This window comes from Trichosurus vulpecula, chromosome 8, assembly GCF_011100635.1.
Source record: "Trichosurus vulpecula isolate mTriVul1 chromosome 8, mTriVul1.pri, whole genome shotgun sequence".
NCBI lineage: Eukaryota > Metazoa > Chordata > Mammalia > Diprotodontia > Phalangeridae > Trichosurus > Trichosurus vulpecula.
This window is the reverse complement of record NC_050580.1, coordinates 173,441,384-173,446,294: the sequence shown is the minus strand read 5'-3', so window position 1 is coordinate 173,446,294 and position 4,911 is coordinate 173,441,384. Positions and strand designations below refer to the sequence as shown.

Below are 4,911 nucleotides of genomic sequence, written 5' to 3'. Positions count from 1 at the left end.
TGATCTTCAGGTACCTCCTGTAAATGTAGTCATTGATATTTTTGAGTTTTTCTGTACATCATTGCTTATTATATTTAGTGGCTTAAGCATTTTAAGTGGGCAATCCTCTCTGATGATGCTGACGTGACTAAAGCAGCAGTGTGAATAATCAGACTCTAGATCTGGGAGGAACCCTAGAGGTCCATCATCTATTCCAAACTCTTCATTGTATGAATGAGGAAACTGAGGTCCAGAGAGGTGAAATGATTTGCCCCAAATTACATAGGTAGGATGATTATTATATACTATACAATACAGATAATTTCATAACCAAGGTTACAAGGTGGGGGGGGGGGAGTTCACAATCAAGTCTTCAAGTCCAAATTCAGTGTTCTTTCTTTTCCTTCACCCTGAGAACTTCCTTACTGACAATCTGAGAATGACATAGCTTCTGTTGCCACTTCTTCTCCTCTTCTCTTTCTCCTCCTTCTTCTCCTTCTTCTTCTTCCTCCTCCTCCTCCTTCCTTATCCTCCTTCTCCTTCTCCTTGTAATAGTAATTAAGGTGGGACTTTTTGCTGTTCTCCTCTTAAGCGCCTTTAATGATTCTGGCCTTTGTTTGAATGGGGCAGATAAAGTGAGATCTTTTTGTCTTGGAGTATTTTGCAGCACTGAGACTATTGGGAGTCATTGATTTGTATAAGACGTGATCCTGGTATTGGAGAACTTTCCCAGACCCAGCCTGGGTGAGGCAGGGCCCTCAGGGCTCCAAACTGGATATAACTGAGTAGAGCTTGGCATTTGATTTTTGAGGCACACTCATGGAAGGAGTGTTGAGACTCTGGGCAAGCTGTAAACTGCCCCCCAGCTTTGCAACCCAGATGTTGGTACTGGTAACTATGTATCGTGATTTGAATCAGACAAGGTCTGTCTGTTTGAAGAGGTCTAAGCAAAATGATGATAGGTACGTTTCTAGGGGTGCTCAAGACCCCAAAATACCTACACATCAGGTCCTGCCGAAAGAATTAGACTCAAGCCTTCTCAGCCAAGGGAAAAGACAAAGTTTATTAGGGATTCACCATAATGGGTTGCCTTAAGAAATCCCACCCTTTGTGACCCCTGTTTTCACAAGCGGGCCAGATTCAATCTACTGAGCTAGATTGAATCTGAGCACCTTCATGGAGGCAAGACGGAGATTATATACACAAAGATTGTGGGAGGGATTGAGGGGTGGTCTGGGGTGACTGAAGGAGGGCTTTAGGGAGGGTCTTGAGGGGGAGTCTAAGGAGGAGCTTGATGGGACCCCAGGCACTAGGATGAGGTCAGACTGCAGGAACCAAGAGAATGGGATTAAGGTTGGGAAGTAGCTGAAGGCATGGATATTGATAGTATCAAGGGTGGAAAGTAGCTGGACAACAAAGGGCAAGGCTAGGTAGAGATTTGGGCCTGATGATAATGTAAGGCTTATGGCCTTAGGGGAAGGCCAGATCTAGTTGGAAGATTCAAGGAGAGTTCAAGGGGGCTCCCAGATACTGTATTCCAGGTTCAAGGGGGTTCTCAGAGACAGTGCCCTCATCATGTTGATGTTGTATTGTAATTTGTTCATATTTGCTCTGAAGTTCAGGGTGCTGGCTTTTTCTGCTGAGCTAAGTGAATGATATTTGTGTTGGTTTGAAATAAGATTGTTAACCCCTTAAAGTTACTTTCCTCAGTACAGCAGATCAAAGAACCTGTGTTGGCAGCTTTCTGGGTACTGGTTGGTTGTTTGTGGATCTTACACCCCCACAGAAGCTGCTAGCAAGATTGTTACAACACTCCTCCTCCTTCTCTTCCTACTCCTTCTTCTTCCTTCTCCTTCTCCTTCTCTTCTTCTTCCTCCTCCTCCTTCTCCTTCTTCTTCCTTCTCTTCCTTCTCCTCCTTCTCCTTTTCTTCTTCTTCTCCTCCTCCTCCTCCTTCTTCTTCTTCTCATCTTCTTCTTCTTCTCCTTCTTCTTTTTCTTGTGTCAGTGGTATTAGTAAACTCTCCTAACCTGGGAAACTGATTTAACCTCTACCTGATTCAGATCCTTAGCTCCAGGCCTCAGAACATTATCCAAGGGTCAAATGATAACATGGATATAAAAGTATTTGAAAAAGTGTTAGATAGAGGGGGCAGCTAGGTGGCACAGTGTGTACAGCACTGACCCTGGAGTCAGGAGTACCTGAATTCAAATGTGGCCTCAGACACTTGACACATTTACTAGCTGTGTGACCTTGGGCAAGTCACTTTACCCCAATTGCCCTGTCCTCCCCCCTGCAAAAAAAAAAAAAAGTGTTAGATGTCCTACAAAGGTAAAGTATCATTATTATTCTTGAATCTCAGCATCCCCAGCTATAAAATGTGAGTTTGATCCCCATTTCTGTCTCTGACTGGCTGTGTTATCCCCACCCCCTTTATCCCAGCTATTTACTCTCCCTCTCTTGGGCCTCAGTTTTCTTATCTGTAAAATGAAGGCTTTGGACGAGAAGGCCCTTGATGCCCCTTCCAACTCTGAATCTATGACTAGACTATTCTTGAGGTACCTCCCAGCTCTGACATTTTTTGGTTCAGGATAAGGGGAGTGATGAAAGGGCACAGTGATTCGGACAAAGATGAAATGCCCTCTCAAGCCCATTCCTCACCCTAGACTCTGATACAAAGTCTGATAAAGACTCTTAAGAAGGGAAAGGACATTGGCCTGTCAGAGTCGGGGCTGAGATCGTTTGGAATATTAACTTCAGTCGAAGTCCCCCTGCCAGCCCCCTGTTTTGATAAGAAATTTAATCTCTCCCAAGACAATGTCCCTGCTGACTGCTTTGTACATGTCATAGAGGGTGAGGGCAGCTGTGGTAGCAGAAGTTATGGTCTCCATTTCCATACCTATGGAACCCAGGCCTGACGATGCCTGGATCACTATGGCATGGTGGACAGCATCCAGCCCTAGCTGTACCTGGATGTGGATCAGAGCCACATGATGGCACAGTGGGATTGGCTGACTGATCTATTTGAGTGCCAGCTGGGCCATAGCCAAGGTATCACCTTTCCATGGCTTGTTCTGGGAAAAAAGGTTGAAGGCCCCAGGAAGATCACAGCTAAGGCCACAGACACCTACTCTGTGGTTGGCTTTCTACCTACATCAGCCATGGTGGCCTGCCCCTCTGAGTCCAGGTGGGTCAGCTGGTCTGAGTGGGGAGAGAGTCCATGGGTAGCTGGGGGAAGTGGTGTCTCTGTGTTAAGGCACTTAGCAGCGGAGTCAGGATCTTGTGGGTCAGAGCTGTAGAATCTCCAGGGAGAACCCACCTCTAGCCTCAGTTAGGTTAGAAGAAGAACCTGCAGAAATCCACATCTTGAATGACATAGCTTCCCAATGGTTCTCCTCCCACCTACAACAGATTTTTAATGTCCATAGAACACTTCTTTCACCATCATCATCATTATCCACATTTATATAGCACTTTAAAAAGCACTTTGCTCACCTTGCAACAGAAGTGGTATGAGTATTATTATTTTCCTTATGCAGATGAACTAAACTAAGGCACAGAGCTCACAGTGTCAGAGCTAAGATACACACTCAGATCTTTTCGCATACATGGATATGTTTAGTACTCTAGTAGCATTTGGAATTGCATGTTTAATATGCCCTTGTTTGGAAATTACAGTTGTTGGGGCCTTCTTTTCATAATAACTTGGAAATAATTCTTTAATGTAGGAAGATGGTCTCACCATTTTTATAAGGGAAAAGAAAAAAAACAAAAATTCAGCTTAAACAGACAAATTAGTTACAATATGTACACATCTAGTAAAAAAATAACATCCCTTTAGAGTTAACTGTAAGCAGTTTCCTAGCCTGGGGAGTCCTTACTTCCCTGCTAAAGTTGGGTGAGTGGTTTTACCATCATCGTCATCGTCATCATGTAATAGTAATTAGTAATAGTAATAAGCAATTATGTAGCACTTTGAGGTTTGCAAAGTACTTTACAAATGTTATTTCATTTTATCTTTACAATATCCCTGGGAGGTAGATGCTATATTATTCCCATTTTACATATAAGAAAACTGAGGCTGAAAGGAGTTCAATGCCCAAGGTCACACAGCTACTAAGTGTCTGATGTTGAATTTGAATTCAGGCCCTCCTTTTTCCAAGTCGGGCATTCTACCATTGTACCGCCAAGCTGCCTATACCATAAAATGTTGGCTTGGTAGGAATTCAGTTAAGTTCAATATTTTTGTTTATTTGGGACCTGTGATTTCAACAGCGTAAGAAGTCCTATCAGGTGCATACTTTTACCAATACTGATTGGCAGCTATTTTCCTATTTATATAGTCTTAGAGCTGTTTGTTATATTTAGAGGGCATTGGATCATAGACAAAGAGTTGAAAAGTAATCAAAGGTTAAAGGTCATCTGATTCCAAACTCATTCATTTTACAAATGAGGAAACTGAGAGGTTGTATGATTTCCCTAATGTCACACAAGGTGGGAGATTTGGGATTTGCCCAAAGTCAAATAACTAAAATGTATCAGAGGCAAAACTTAAATCCAATCCATCTTAACTGGGAGGCTGACTTACTGTCCATTGTTCTACATTACTCCTATATGATCTATACAGATGATCCAATTACACTATTACATTTCTTTTTAAAAAATAAATTATTTTATTCTGAACTTAACAATGTAAGATGTGTTTTTCCACATACAAAACAGAGCAAAAAAATTAGACTGCCCATGTAACCACAAATATGTACCACATTGGTTCATTTTTCTCTCCAAGCTTGCAACAAATTCAATATATATTTTCAACACTATCTGCTTTGCTTATTTCCTATTGACCTTCTTTCTGTTCTCTTTTTTGGTATTTTAATAAGTGCTTCAATGACCCCTCTTTTCTTACTTTGACTTTTATTTTATGTTTTAAT

General features: G+C 42.0%; 1 pseudogene; it reads right to left on the bottom strand.

Annotated features, from left to right (window-relative positions):
* Positions 1-2,733: 2,733 nt before the first annotated feature.
* On the bottom strand, positions 2,734-4,572 carry LOC118829665 (annotated as a pseudogene).
* Positions 4,573-4,911: the final 339 nt, after the last annotated feature.